Below are 15222 nucleotides of genomic sequence, written 5' to 3'. Positions count from 1 at the left end.
TTTATTTCTTTAGCCCTCTTGCCTTTTCTCTACCGCTCTCCCCAGAGACCCCCAGCCACTCTCTCTTCACTCCCCTTCCTGGGCACTTGAACCCTGCGTTTGGCCATGGGGCCAGGGTGAGGGGGTCCCTTGCAGCAACCCCGGGGAAGGTACAGAGTGCAGTGGGAAGGACCACCTCTTGGGTTCCGGTCCCAGGCTCACTGCGTGGCCCGAGGGCTCACTGAGGGGCCAGAGCTTCCCTGAGGTCCAGGAGGGTGCCTGGGAAGCAGGAGGGGCGCGCAGGTGCAGGGCGCCTTGGGGACAGCAGGGGGGGCTACAAGCCCGGAGCCGAGGGAGTGGGGGCCGGCTGATAGCCCACGCCCTTGGGGACCAGCGACCTGGGAAGATTCCAGGGTGGGGAAAGGCGGGGGGCGGGGCGGGGGCACGGGGAAGATGAGAGATCTCTTGGTCAAATGACTTTACCTAGATCAGAGTTTCTATTGACTGGGGAGGACTTGAGGGGAGGAGTAGACCACGAGTGTGTGTGTGTGTGTGTGTGTGTGTGTGTGCACATGCATGTGCTTGTGTGTGGAGATGGGGTGTCTAAGGGGGTTGGATGGGGTGGATCCCTGTGCGGGCGGGGTGGGGGGAGAGGGGGTGCAGGGGCAGGGGGAGCTGGTCTATGCCGGTGTAAGGGAGGCAGATAAGAGAAGACCCGGACTGCTCCTGATTACTCAGTTCTAGAAAACACAAATGCACAAGCCTTATAGCCCGATGCTGCTTAAAAGCAGATGCTCTATGTGTGTGCCTCTGTGTGTGTGTAATGTTGGGTTTTTTTTTTTTTTTTTTCCTTTAAAATCAAGAGTCGCGGTGCATGTCAGGGGAAGCGGCCCCTGCGTGCCAGGGCCCGATGTGGTAATTAACAAAGGAGCCTCGATTTCCCCGTGCCTCTGTATTTACTGATCTATGCACGCACACACAAGGTGAGATAGGATGAATGGCTAATTTCCCAGCGGCTTTTGCTCCTGCTTGCTGCAAAGTTGTGAACAAAATGACTGGCCATGCATTGAACTGGCTTACACAGCTCTCCATATGGAAATTAAGATAATCCAGGGCCCAGCTTTGTGTCTCAGCGACGGCAGGGAAGCAGGGAGGAAAGGGGAGGGGGCTGGGGAGGCTCCAAAGAGACGGGGTGGGGCTCCTGGGCCTTTCAGAAGAACAGTTTACTGCGAGGGCTGGGGAATTTAGCTAGATTTTGTTGGTCAAACACTCGGGAGAATGTATTCTTCCATTTCCCCCCGCCCTCACCCGCTCCCTGCCACCGGCTTTCTTCTGCTCAGAGCTCACCAGGGATGTAACACTTGGTCTGGGGTAGGAAGGTTTTAGGCAGCAGTACAAAAGAGGAGGGATTATGGGTAAGGTCAGAGGGCTCTGCGGATTAGAGATATGATGTATTAAGAGGGCAAGACTGCTAGGAATACTTTCCGTTTCTATGAAGCCTGTGTTAATTGATGGGAAAAATCTCTCCCCCGCCATATCCCCTCCCACGATCCGCTCTCCATGCTCCAAATCGGGCCTCTCTCTCTATGTCCTTGCTAATTCTCTCTTGTGCCTTTTCTAGCTTTCTGCTTGGCCCCAATCTCTTCCTAGCCACGGCTTTTCTGATGCGTTAGGGACATAAGGTAAAGGTGGAATGTTCTCGGGGAGGCGGTCCTGCATTGGAGTTGCAGTCTGGACACTCACTTCCGACCCCTCCCGGGTCCACACCCCACCACCGCAATGCACACACGCTATGTTTGTGGAATTAGGGGGGATCCCTAAACCTGGCTGAACCTCAACTTTCTAATCTGTAAAATGGGAATCAGAAATAGAATGGGTACTTCATTCTTTTGTTGTTGTTGTTGTTTTAATTATCTGCTACCAGCCAAGCTCTGTGCTGGGCACTAGGGATGGAGCCTCTCCCCCTCTCAAGACTCTCAGGCTAGTGGGGACAAGGGACATCATCCAACAAGTACAATGGTGGCAGATGGTGGGGTTGAGGTAAGGGACATCAAGAGGGCAAAGTGACAGAGGCTAACAAGGGGGAAAGACTAGGGAGGGACGGCTTGCAATGATGGAACAGTCACGGCAGGCATCCCTGAGGAAGTGTCCCCAGTGTATAGCCCAAAGGCTGAGAAGGAGCCAAGCTTGGGAGGGTATGGGGAAGGGTCTCCAGACAGAGGGACCACCAAGTGCAGAGACCCCAGGGAGGAAAGGAGCTGGTGTGTTTGAAGAACAGAGAGGAACCGGATGGGAAGGGGCAGAAGTGCAAAGGGCGAGCTCTGGGGGTCAAGCTGGACCATGGGGTGCGGACCTTAGTAAGAGCTTTATGAAATCCCAAATGCAGAAGCCTCCACAGGAGGGTTTTCACAGGGAAGTGACAGAAACAGGACGCATTTGCATTTTTACCAGATCACTGGTGCTGGGTGGAGACCGTGTCACATCTGAGGCCCAAAGAACCAGAGTGGTTGACCTGGTGTCCAAAGATCAGATTCCAGGGCCAGAGGACCTGGGTTTGAAGACTTCTCTACTTCCCAGTCTTGGGACCAGAGACCAGAGACCACCTGACAACTTGGGGCCTCAGTGTCCTCATCTATAAAATGGATGTGATGACAATTAAACTCACAGGGTAGAGTTTGCTTTGAGGCTTAAAATAATCTGCATATGTAAACAACTAGGTCAGTTCCCCGCTTGTGTTTTAAGGGCTATCTGTTCATTCCCTATTAGCACAGTTGCTAGAGATTCAGGCCAGAGATCACGGTGTTTACCTTAGGGTGACAATGCCGCAGGAGCAGAGTGCACAGACACTCTCAGAGAGTCTGTTGGCCCTTGGCCTCTCTTCGCCCTGGGTTTGCTCAGCTTTGGGGTGGACTAGCTGCTTCACAGACCTGGTCTGTGGGAGAAAAAGACCGAAGGGTTTTCAGTTGATGGAATACTTACCCCAGATCACGGAGCTATGTGACTGATGGTGAAATGATGCCACACCAGGCTGCATTGCTGCTAGCATACAGGAAAGGACTGGGACCCTCGACTCCAGGATCCCCCAACCACGGCACTGTTGGCATTTGAGGTCAGATGATCCTTTGTGGTGGGGGCCTATCCTGGTTACTGTGGGCTCTTCGGCATCATGCTTGGCCTCCATCCACAAGACACCAGCTGCCTGCACTCCCGTACGCATGCACACACCCATTGTGACACCAGACATTGCCAAATGCCCCCCAGGAGCAAAATTCCCCCAGGTTTAGAGCCACTAACCCCACATCCAGAATATTCTGTTTCCTTCCGGTTGGCAGACTTCAGGAGGAGTAGACAATGGAAAGGACTCATTCTGTGAAGAGCAGCCATGAGCCAAGACCCTGAAAGTGTATCTTACCAAGAAATGAAAGGCTTTTAGAGAACATATTATGGCCTTGAAAGATTAAAAGGCTCTTACTTTGAAGAAAGCCAATGAGCAAACGACACAGAGTGACACAGAGAACCTTGTGAATCCAAGTCAGAGCTGTCCAAAGATGAGAGGAGTTGTCTTGAAAGGGAGTGATCTCCCCATTACTGGTGGCATGTAAGCAAAAATTGAGGATGACCTTGAAGCGGCGATGAAATACTACATAAAATGGAGATGTCTGTCACAGGAACACCCCTCACCACCAGGGAAAGCCCTGGCAGCATTTTTCTTCTAGCCCAGAATCTACCAACATTCAAGGCACAGCTCACTCCCCCCAACTCCCCCCAAGAGGCTTCCTGACTAGTCTTTCCCACGAAGAGCTCTCCCTGAACTGAAACCAAACAACCCCTGGGGTTCTCTTTAGAGTGTTCATGCTGAATCCACCAGCGTGAGAGATAGGAGGGTAAAAGTCCCGTTCTTACAGCCCACAAAACACATGGCTCCCAAAATAGAAAGAAAACCAAACCGTACCAATGGCCCCTGGTCAGAAGGGGACAGGTAAGGGGCCAGATTGCCGCCCACAGGGAATATACAAAGACAAAGGGTTCCCATTTTCAGGCTTGAAAGGGCGATGAACCTGCCCTGTACCATGAGATCGTCAGTGACAATGATGTTCCGAGCAAGGCTGTAGGAATTTCGTACAGGGAAGTAACTGGGTCTGGACTAGGTCCAGCATCTCCTCCCCAGACAGGCCCAGACTCCAGGAGACTGGCTTAGCTAAATGCAGTGCCGTGCCCAGGATAGGACCCTGGAACAGAAAAGGGACATTAGTGGAAAAACTGGTGAAATCCAAAAAAAAAGTCTGAAGCTTAATTAACAGTGATTTACCAATGTTAATTTCTTAGCTGCAACGAATCTGTTCTGAGGAGCAACTTAGTAACATTGGGGGAAGCTGGGTGAAGTGTCTTTGGGCACTGTCTCTACTACCTTTGCAATTTTTCTGTAAATCCGAGGTTATTACAAAATTAAACAGTTATTTTAAAAAAGGAAAAAAATTGGCTTTGGGAGAAATTTGGCCATTAAAGCAGTCCATCATAATCCTTTCATATCTATCCACTGTGTGTATGCTTCTCCATGGACTTCATATTTTTACTGGAGTACTCATTTTTTATTTTATTTAAAATCTTTGTCTACATATAACCAAGACAAATGCCACAAATGAGAATATAATATATATGCACGGTTTTCTAAAGTCTACGTGTAATGCACCTCCCAGCCAAGTCCCATCAATAAGTTCATATTGAAGACGCCTGGGTAGCTCAGTGGGTTAAGCATCTGCCTTTGGCTCAGGTCATGATCCCGGGGTCCTGGGATCGAGTCCCACATTGGGATCCTTGCTCAGTAGGGAGACTGCTTCCTCCTCTCTCTCTCTGCCAGCTTCTCTGCCTACTTGTAATCTCTGTCAAATAAATAAATAAAATCTTTTAAAAAATAAGTTCATATAGAGCATTAACAATTCTGAAGAACTTTTTTATCTTTCTTGTAGCCATAACCCCGGCTTCCTTTCCCATAGACACATCACCACATTTTTAAAAATTTCCCTTCTTTCTCTGTATACTATCACAATGCACATAACCCACGATGCATGTAAAACATGTAATTTTGCTTATTTTCGACCCTTACGTGAAGGAAGTCATTCTGATTGCATTTTATGAACCTTGCCATTTCTTTAGTTCAGAATTCAATTGTTGAGATTCCTTCATGTGGGTGCTTTCATTCTTCATACTGTGGAGAATTTAAATGTATGAACACAATTTGCTTTCCCACTTGACAGTATGTTTCTTTTCTTCTACCAGATTTATTGAGATACCATTGACAGGTAGCATCCGGCAAGGCGAAGCTATGTGATGATCTGATACATGTATATATTGTGAAATGTTCATCACAGTAAGGTCAGTTAACACATCCTTCACCCTGGCTAATTACCATTTTGTGGTTGCTATTATGGTGAGAACGTGTAAGATCTACTCTCATAGCCATTTGCAAGCATGCATTGCAACATTATTAACTCCAGTCGCTGTGCTGTTACACTCATTTTCTTTTTACTTTAAAATTTTTCTTTTAAAATGAAACCATACCTCATGACCATAAATGAAAAGCCAGTTTCCCTCACCACAAACTGATGGCCACCGTAAAGGTAAATATGATAACAAAGGCAATGGAGATGACTGAGTTAAGCCAAATGCTTTTACCTGCTGAAGGTTCCAGACCCCTTTCTATGCTCTTTGTTAAAAGGGCAGGTGTGCAGTCATTAGAAAGGTGTCAAAGATCTATCGGCACCGGGCGCCTGGGTGGCTCAGTGGGTTAAGCCGCTGCCTTTGGCTCAGGTCATGATCTTGGGGTCCCGGGATCGAGTCCCACATCGGGCTCTCTGCTCAGCAGGGAGCTTGCTTCCCCTTCTCTCTCTCTCTGCCTGCCTCTCTGCCTACTTGTGATCTCTCTCTCTGTCAAATAAATAAATAAAATCTTAAAAAAAAAAAAAAAAGCTGGGACCTGTTCTTTCGGGGGATCCTGGATTAGCCAATATGCTCTCCATCGGCACCTGTGCCTGTTTACCCTTCGCTTAACTTAAATTGAATAATATGACAAATTCAGTTCTTGAGTCTCACTAGCCGTGTTCTGTGGGCTCCGGACGCTGGCTACCAGATCGGACAGTGTAGAGCGTCTCCATCACTGTGGAAAGTTCCACAGAACAACGCTGCTCAGAAGCATTTCCCTCTGATCCGGAGGCTTGGAAGACTCAGTGACACAAGCATGTTTCAAAACTCCTTTCCGTAAGCGCTGGTGAAAGGGGTCAGGTCAGCGGCCTCCGGAGAGCACAGAGAAACAGATGGGGCTGAGGCCGCAATGAGGCAGATGGGGCACCACCTCTGGCCTCGCACTCGCCAAGGAGCCCCTCCCTCCTCTCCATCCTTGGAGGGAAGCGCCACTTGCTGCTGACTTCCTGTGGCTGGGGCTGTGCCACACCCCTCAAGGCCCCTTCCCCCTCCTCCTGCCACCCCCCAGCACCCAGAACACCCACCCAGACCCTGCTCCGTCTCTTAATGCCTGTCTTACAGACAAATCAGGATATATCTGTGGGTAAAGGAAAAAAGTAAATGGTTCAGAAGTAAAGATTGTTCCCACTTTCCCATAATCAGCCATATCAGTCTTTTCTTTCCAACCTTCTTTTTTTTTTTTTTTTTTTTCCTCTCCTTAAGAGAAAGGCATAGCCAGAGCTGGAAGTGGGGCTGCTTAATACCTAGGTTCAAATCCTAACTCAGCCACTTGGTGGCTGTGCAACTCGGGGCAAGTCACTTGACCTCTCTGGGCCTCCATTGTGCTGCCTGTAAAATGGGGATTCATGTACTACAGTGCCCAGAGGATCAGGTGAAACAATTTATATAAAGTACCTCATACGTGGTTAATGGTAAAATATACCCCCTATTCTTATTATTAAAAAGATTAAGTGAGACACTTGCGGCTACCCTCCATAGAACATGAAGTCCCACAACAAGGACAGTGGTAGAAATGGTGCGACTAGTAAGGGCTGATAAATTTAATATTCTGGGAGAAGTCATTCTTGGACACCCAATTTCCCCGACCCCCAAAACCTCTGATCCCCCAATGCCAACACTCCAAGCCTCATGGGGCAGACATCATGAATATTCATCAATATCTAGGTCTCTACTTCTAGATGCTCAGGGGGTGAAAAGTTCTCTGTCCTTTGAAATTAATTGTGGTCACATGACTGGTTTGGGCTAATTAAATGTGAGAAGAGTAACTGCGTTGCTTCCCGGCCAAAGCATTTAACTCCGTGTACATGCCCTCTCCAATTCTCTTCCTCTGCTGCGTGGATTGTGGGAATGTAGGTTGATGTGACAGTTCTAGATCAGGGTGGCTGGTCCTCCAGTCAAGTCCCTGAGTGACTTCAGTGAGCAGAGGAGGTGCATCAGGTGACCTGCACTGGAGAAATGGGATGGGCAAGAAATGAACCTCCATTATTTTAAGCTGTGAGATCCTTGGGATGTTTGTTATGACACCATGACCTAGCCTACGCTGACTAATACACCCCGGCCAGCCCTTTGCTAAAGGCTGCACATCAGAAGCAGCATTCAGGTACTCTGCTATGTTGGCACTGCCCCTCACACCAATGATGAAAGAATGACCAGCTCCAGACCCACCAAAGCCATCAGCCCCCCTGTGCCCCCAGAATTTCTGCCCAAACCCAGTCTGTGATCCAGTGCATCACCCAGACCCACTTGGGAAACTAAGGTTCGGACCTCATCAGCCAATGCCAAGAGCCAAAGAGAATTCCAGCCTTTTCCCAAACTTCCTCCTCCCTGCCTGTACCAAATGCCTGCCAAATAGAACGAGATCTGGCGCAAGTCCAGCAACATATTAGAGGTGACACTTTAAAAAACCCACATCAACAAACAAAACACCACAGAGAATTCATTCCCCTCTTTCTAAATAAGAGGGACATATTGCTCTTGCAAAAAGCCACATTGCTAATTACGCAAACACTCTTCCTAGTTAGTAACAGCAGTAGGATCTTTGAAACACTGTTGGCATTTTTCGGTTTTGAGTAGACGAAGAAAATAATTATGAAATTCTAAATTATCTGCTAAACAAAATGACTCTTCAGTAAACTGTTACTTTCTTTTCTTCTTTCTCTTTTTTTTTTTCCTGTTGGCTTCAAGTACTTGGAGGTTAAAGCTACATTCTGTACTAATTGTGTAATTTGCATGACATTTGTCATTCTCTTATTTGAAAAAAAACTGAGCAACAATAACAACAGCAAAACTAATAAGAAAATGCTCTGGTCTTTGGATTTCTAAGGATTCTCTTGGGTCTACAGGAAAACTGGGTGCTGACTCCTGGCTCCCCCAAACAGAGATGACATTTGGGATGGGAATCTGGTCACCGGGTGAGACTGACCGTGTCCTCGGAAGATTCCAGAAAGGTAAGCCTTGACTCCTGCCTTAGGCATCATTGCTGCAGTCTCGACTTTACTGGTCATCCCAGCCTTGACCTCTACTTTACTAATCTCTGTTATTTTACGAATAACATTTCTGTGTGCATTACTTTAAAAACAAATATATAACAAGGTTAAAAAAAAATCATTCATAGTCAGTCCCTCTACCTTGTGCTTGTCACTGTTAACAGTTTGGTAAAGATCTGTTTAACATTTAGAATGAATAGTAAAACATTCACTTATGGCTGTTCGCTGAGCACAGAAACCCTAGTTGGGACACTGTGCCCCTGGGTCATTGGTGACTGAGCCAGAGGGTCACTGTGACACCGGCAGCGTCCCTCCTTTCCTTATCTGTAAAATGGGCACAGTAAGAGGACCTGTCCCATAAGGTTTCAGAAGCTAATGCTCCTAAGGGTCTGTGGCAGACACACATAAGATATCCTATAATAATCATAGCCTTCTGGGATTCACCCTGTATAATCTCTTCTCCTTGAGTGGGGGCAGGACCTGTGACTTGCTTCTAACCAATGGAATACGGCACAGATGGTAGACGTTGTAAGATTGTAACTCTCATCTTGCCAGCAGACTCTGCCTTGCTGGTTTTGGTGAAACCCGCTGCCGTGTTGTGAGCTGCTCCAGGGAGAGGCCCATGTGGCAGGGAACTGGGAGCAGCAACACTGAGACCCACAGCCCAACAGCCCACAAGGAGTGGGATCCTGCCAACAGCCACGTCCACGAGCTAGGAAGTGAATCTTTCCTCAGTAAAGTCTCCGCATGAGACCTCAGCATCAGCTCCTACCTTGACCACAGCTCTGTAGAAGACTGTGCCCAGCTAAGCCGTGCTCTCACGGACCCCTGGCCCCCAGAACTGTGACCGAATACACATGTGTGGACTGAAGTTACGTGGCCACAAGTAACTGACACCAAGTTCTAAGCCTGGTGCATAATGAATGCTCACAAAGGATGGCTGAGCATATCACCACAGTAGACACCTCCACATCGCCCTCCACCAGAGCGGAACTCTACCCGCCTGCAGGATCTGAGCTCCCTGGGGCATAGGACACATTGGTATGTTTACCCGGTGTTGAGCAGTCATCCAGAACTGCAACGATGGGCCAGGCTGGTGCCTGGAGTGAAGATACTGCAGAAGTCCAACCTGTTTCTAGTGGGGAGACAGACATGAAATACACATGATATAGATGATGCTACAGTTACAGATGTCTGTGGGATACAGAGGTTTACACATGCATGGACAACACTGTAACAATCATTGCCCCTTGCGGAGCACTTATGGAGGACCACACACGGCAGTAAAGGCTTGTATGCAGCATCACACTTCATTGCCAGAGGGACACTAGCATCAGTGTGCCCACTTGATGTGAGGGAAACTCAGACCGGGGAGGTTCACAGACCCAGGGTTCAAGTCCAGTCTGTGCCTCCGGAATCTCCCCTCTCTTCACCATGCTTTCTGCCTCACTTCATTTACCTTTATTAATTGCTTCATTCAGACCCTCTCTGTTTTCTTTGCCACCTAATGGACCCATCGAAGAGACTGGGAGCACTGTGTTAGGAGCCTTGGACTCCAGTGGCTTGGGTGATAATGCGGCCTATGGATCTGCCCCTCTGTTGACTAGCACTCAGGAAGGCTGCCTCAGAGTACATATCAGTTCTCACAAACATGACGGCTGGGGCCACTGAAGGCCTTGGGAGTGTGTAGATCAGTAGTTCTCAGCTGGGGGCGATTTTGCCTCCCCAGGGGGCATTTGACAATGTCTAGCCACATTTTTGGTTGTCACAGATGAAGGAGATGGTGCTACTGGCATCTAGTGGGTAAGGCCAGGGATGCTGCTAAGGATCCTATAACACATGAGGCCACCTCAAGACAAAGAATGACATGACCCAACGTTGAATAGTCCTGTTTTAGATGAAAGACAAACCCCTTGGAGACGGTGTGTGTGTGTGTGTGTGTGTGTGTGTGAGAGAGAGAGAGAGAGAGAGAGAGAGAGAGAGAGAGAACTTGGGAATGAAAAGGAATCAGTCTTTTAGGGCTCACCAAAGGCAGTCATGTCCACTCTAGTGAGAATCACTAAGAGTCTTTTCTTCTGAGTTTGGAAGTCTAGCTCTAAGGTTATTAAAAAAAAGAAATGAAGTTTTCATAAGCAGAGAGTGTAATTAATGGCCACAGGCTGTGAGTGCTTCATTTACACTGAGGTTGCCCAGGTCCCCACTTGCTTTTGTGATACCATTTGTGATAATGCTACCTCCACGGGTTGAAGATCTACCTCTGCTCTAGAAATGAGAACAGCACACTGGGCACAGTTCTGGGGTTGAGGCAAGATTTCTGGGAGCGTGTTTCAGCCATTCCTAAAGAGAAATTCTCTAAAGAAGGTAGCATTTCAGTTGCGGAGTAAACAGGTTCGTTGGTGATCACAGAGAAACCAGGCGTATGTTGAGTGCCTCCCACACACCAGATGCTGCCCTAAGCCCTCTGCATCTCTTAAATCCTCGTAACCACTTTATGAGATGGGAATTGCCATTATGCCCATTTGACAGATGCAAATTGAGGCACAGAGGGGTTCTGGAAGCTGCTTGAGGTCCCCCAGGCCAGACGGGTGAGAATCTGGATTCAAACTTAGGCCAGCTGCCTCCAGGACCCACACCCCAAGGCATCTTCGCCCTATGACCTCCGCAATTGTTATCTACCAGCAACTTTTTTCTCCACATTTAGAAATTCGAGACCTTAATGTAGAATTCTATATGAGGAAATGGATTTTTATTGGCTGGGAATGTTTGGTTTTCAGGTCTGCTATTCATTCAAGTGCCTCTTTGCTCCTTTCCTGGTTCCAAATTGGCCACAAGAGATTGTTTCCCTGTAGACTGTATGAGTTGGTATTCACGTGATGATCCCTTTGGCAAAATGCACTCAGAAGGGTTCCTGTTCTCACTCATGCACATTCCCTCCTGATTCTGTTTCTGTTCCTGATAATTTAGTTTCAAGATCATGTACATAGCCAGCTTTCTCTTTATACACCTAGGACCAGGCCGTCAGCCCACGGCAATTTCATTCTCCATATTATTGTTCCTCCAGACAGAAACAAGAGCCCACTCGTCCAGACCCAAAGTCCTGGGCACATCACAAGGGCCTGATGACTCCAGAAACCCCAAATCCATATATGGCTTCATCCCAAGGATTAAAGAGTTTTGATCCTTCATCCCGCTCAGCAAAAGAGACTTTGATTGGCAGAGCCAGAGTCGAAAGGAGTTCTTAAATCAGACTCTTCATGCCAGAGTGCGAATACATAATCTCACGCGTTTGCCAGGAAACACAATACATCATCATCCATAATCATAATACGGCGTCATACATCACCTGCTCATAATAAATAGCGTATCATCTGCTCATAATATTTTATCATATAATATCATGACATCTGCTCACAACAGCATATATTATGTGATCAACACTCAGCATTTCCTCCTAGAAGGTGCGTCCCCGGATATATTTGTTTAAAAAAAAAAAATAGGTACCGCTGACTTTTCTTAGACCGTGGGGAGTATGTCACCGGTCCTGGAGGCAGGCTTGAAAGGAGCTGGAAGGACCATCACACTACATCGCCTCTAGCTCCTCATCCACGACACGGAGTTGAGGCTAGACAGATGGCAAACACCTTCGTGAGCTCACGTCCCGTGACAATAAAGCTGGTTAAGCAGCGGGTACCTAGAAGTTACCTTGTATGCGTGTTTGAACACATGGTCCCCAAATTCTTGGATGTCTCTCCACTGAGTGGGGAGTGTCGGTGTTCTTCCTCTTCGATGTGGGTCTGTAACCGAGGAGACCCATCGAATCGCGAGGAGGTGATGCTGGGCCACCATGAGAAGTCTGAAGCCACCAAGCTGGGAGGAAGCCCGAGTCACATGGGGAGACCATGTGTAGGACTCCAGCTGACAAGCCTCTCCTTCGAGGCACTCCAGCTCCAGGTTCCAGACACACAAGTGAAGATGCTTCCAGATGATTCCAGGCCCCCAGCTGCTGTGTTATCGCCAGCCTTCCCATGACCCCAGACAGCCAAGGTCCCAGACGGCAGGGAGCGGGCACGAGCCATCCTCAGCGGGCCCTATCAGAAGTGCCAGCTCGCAGATTCTGGGTTGTGTTACATCATTACATTGGGAAGTCACTCAGGCAACAAGAGAAGCTAGGACAGTATGCCTGGGGGCCACGTAGACAGGCAGATAGTAATAGTGACAATGATAATAATAATAATGTCCACATTTAGGGAGGGCTTCTACTACCCTAGAATATGAATGGGATTGTTATCATTTGTGTTTGACAGCTAAGAAAACTGAGGCACATGGATTCAGTCAACAAACAGGGACTAAGAACCTACACCCAGCAGACACTAGCTTGGGGGCTGCCAATTGGATGAAGTAGATGAAGAGCCTTATCACTGCGGGAATTCCATTCTTACAGGGAGAAGCAAAGCATAAAAAAGAAACAGAAAGGGGCGCCTATGTGGCTCCGTGGGTTAAAGCCTCTGCCTTCGGCTCAGGTCATGATCTCAGGGTCTTGGGATCGAGCCCCACATTGGGCTCTCTGTTCAATGGAGAACCTGCATCCCCCTCTATCTCTGCCTCCCTCTCTGCCTAGTTGTGATCTCTGTCTGTCAAATAAATAAATAAATTATTTTTAAAAAGAAAGAAAGAAACAGAAAAAATCAGCAATGCCCAAGTCAAGAATGCAATACTTGGAGCCCACGAAACCTGACTCAGGACATAGGGGTCTGCTAGCCATCGAGACCTCCTGGACATGCAGGATGGAGAAATACTTACCCCCACGTACGTTTACTATGCCCTGAGATAGACCAAAAGGTGACTCGAGATGCTAACGCACGTTGACAACAGTGGTGCTGCCCTCACCGTGACGGACGCCATCCTCCAGAAGCCTGGCTGGCCTGGGAGCTGGGTAGAAATGCACAGTCTCGGGCCTCCCCCCAGACCTGCTGAGCCAGGCTGCAGCTGAGGAGGTGGTCGGGGTTTGCTGCTTCTAAGTGGAAGGGAGAGAGCATCCCGGGTCTTTAAGGGGGGCCGGCTCACAATGGCAGACAAGCAAGAGTCACGCAGGACATGCTCAAATGACAGGGGCACCCAGGTGCAGGTCACCGTCCTCACACACACTCGGTGGGGGACCCTCAGAACTTCCAGAGTTGGACCCTGGCAAATCGGGCATTTCTGTTCTGTTGACAATCGCTTGTCTGGGGGCATCCCGGCACCCCTCCCACTGTGAGAATTTCTATCAGGCTAATATTTTTAAAACAGACTTGTCTTTATTTACTGTATTCTTTAAAATTTCATAGGGAATCACCAAGAAGTGCAATTACCGAAGTATATATGTATTTTTATGCTTGTGTTGAGCATCTAATCTTTTTGTTTCTTAATCCTGTCTTTAAAAAATTTATGTACAAGCCCATACATATTTCCTCGCCGTCACTGCTAGAAATTAGAGACACATATTTACAGAGAAACGCTTTAAAAAATAAAATTAAAAATGACTCAATTCCAGGATTTCTCAGCCTCAGCACGAGTGGGCTGGAGAATTCTTGGTGGCGGGGGGCTGGCCTGTGTATGGCAAGTGCCCAGCAGTGTCCGTGGTCTCTACTCCCGAGATCCCAGGAGCATCTCCCCTCTGGCACCAAAAAGGTCTCCAGACATTGTCAAACGTTCTCAAAGGGTCAAATGCGTCCCCAGTTGAGAAACACTGTTCTAGCCTAAAAATCAGGGGCACATCACTCCTGGTCCAGCACCCCCTTCCTGTTCCTTCTTCCCAAGATGCTTTGCTTCGTCAGCAGGCGGGGCAGAGGGGGCAGCTGTGAGTTCACACCTTCTCCTCCCCAGGTCTGCGTGTGCCCCAGTGTGAACTCCTGGGTGAGCGTGTGTGTGTGTGTGTGTGTGTGTGTGCAGTACGTGTGCATTATTCCAGTAATGCTTTTATCTTCCTCTCACACCCTGGGCATTATGAACATTCATCAAAATAATTGACGCGGATGAAATTAGCACTTCCTGCTATGTCGGGCAGATAAACTTTGCTGAATATTGATTTCACACAAAGAAAATGACATGTGCTTAGGCCTAACCCTTTATCTGGCCGGGCCAGGGAAATACAGCAGGAGGGGGACAGGCTGGCCTCCGCCGCTGGAGAAGCGGCCATAAGAATTACTTTTATCTCTTCTTCCACAAGAAGACAAGGCAAGATAAGAAGCCAGAGGGAGAAAAAGCACAGCCCCGGGCATTGGGGAAATCCACAGAAGGCGTGGGACAGGGCAGGACTCTGGGGACCGCAGGGACCGAGCTGATGAATTCAGAAGGAGGAACAGATGGAAAATGAGGGATGTTGCTGGGGAAGAAGTGGCTGCAGCCGATCTTGGGTTCAAATCCCAGCCTCGTTGCTAGAATCGAGGGTGACCCAGCAGCTGGGTTGCAGGACTGAGGGGTTGCCTGCAATGCGGGAATCTCAGTGCTAAAACCAGACCATCTCAGGCAAGTCAGGATGGCTGGCCATCCTATGTGGGAGCTGCACAACTTTGGACCCCAACCAGTGCTGGAGAAATGACCTACCTCACTGGCATGGGGGGCTGGAGGGGAAAGCCCCCTGGAGTCGTGCAGCGCAGAGCCTCCCTACTCCCATCATAACAAGGACAATTCCAGATCAAGGCCACCTCCTCCCAGAAGCCCTCCCTGCCCACCCCAGCCCACAGAGACCTCCGTGTGCCATGAAGGCCCCCAGCTCCTAAAAGAAACTGCCTGTTTCTTC

At 48.6% G+C, this 15222-nt stretch overlaps 1 long non-coding RNA gene across 1 annotated transcript; it reads left to right on the top strand.

The window, feature by feature from the left end:
• The first annotated feature begins 8258 nt into the window (after window positions 1–8258).
• On the top strand, window positions 8259–13976 carry LOC132023191 (uncharacterized). The gene is made up of 2 exons (XR_009405885.1): window positions 8259–8405; window positions 11506–13976. It is a non-coding gene; the product is annotated as an uncharacterized LOC132023191 (long non-coding RNA).
• Window positions 13977–15222: the final 1246 nt, after the last annotated feature.

The sequence above is a fragment of the Mustela nigripes genome, chromosome 8, assembly GCF_022355385.1.
Source record: "Mustela nigripes isolate SB6536 chromosome 8, MUSNIG.SB6536, whole genome shotgun sequence".
NCBI lineage: Eukaryota > Metazoa > Chordata > Mammalia > Carnivora > Mustelidae > Mustela > Mustela nigripes.
The sequence above is the reverse complement of the archived record's forward strand: the minus strand, read 5'-3'. Positions and strand labels throughout refer to the sequence as shown.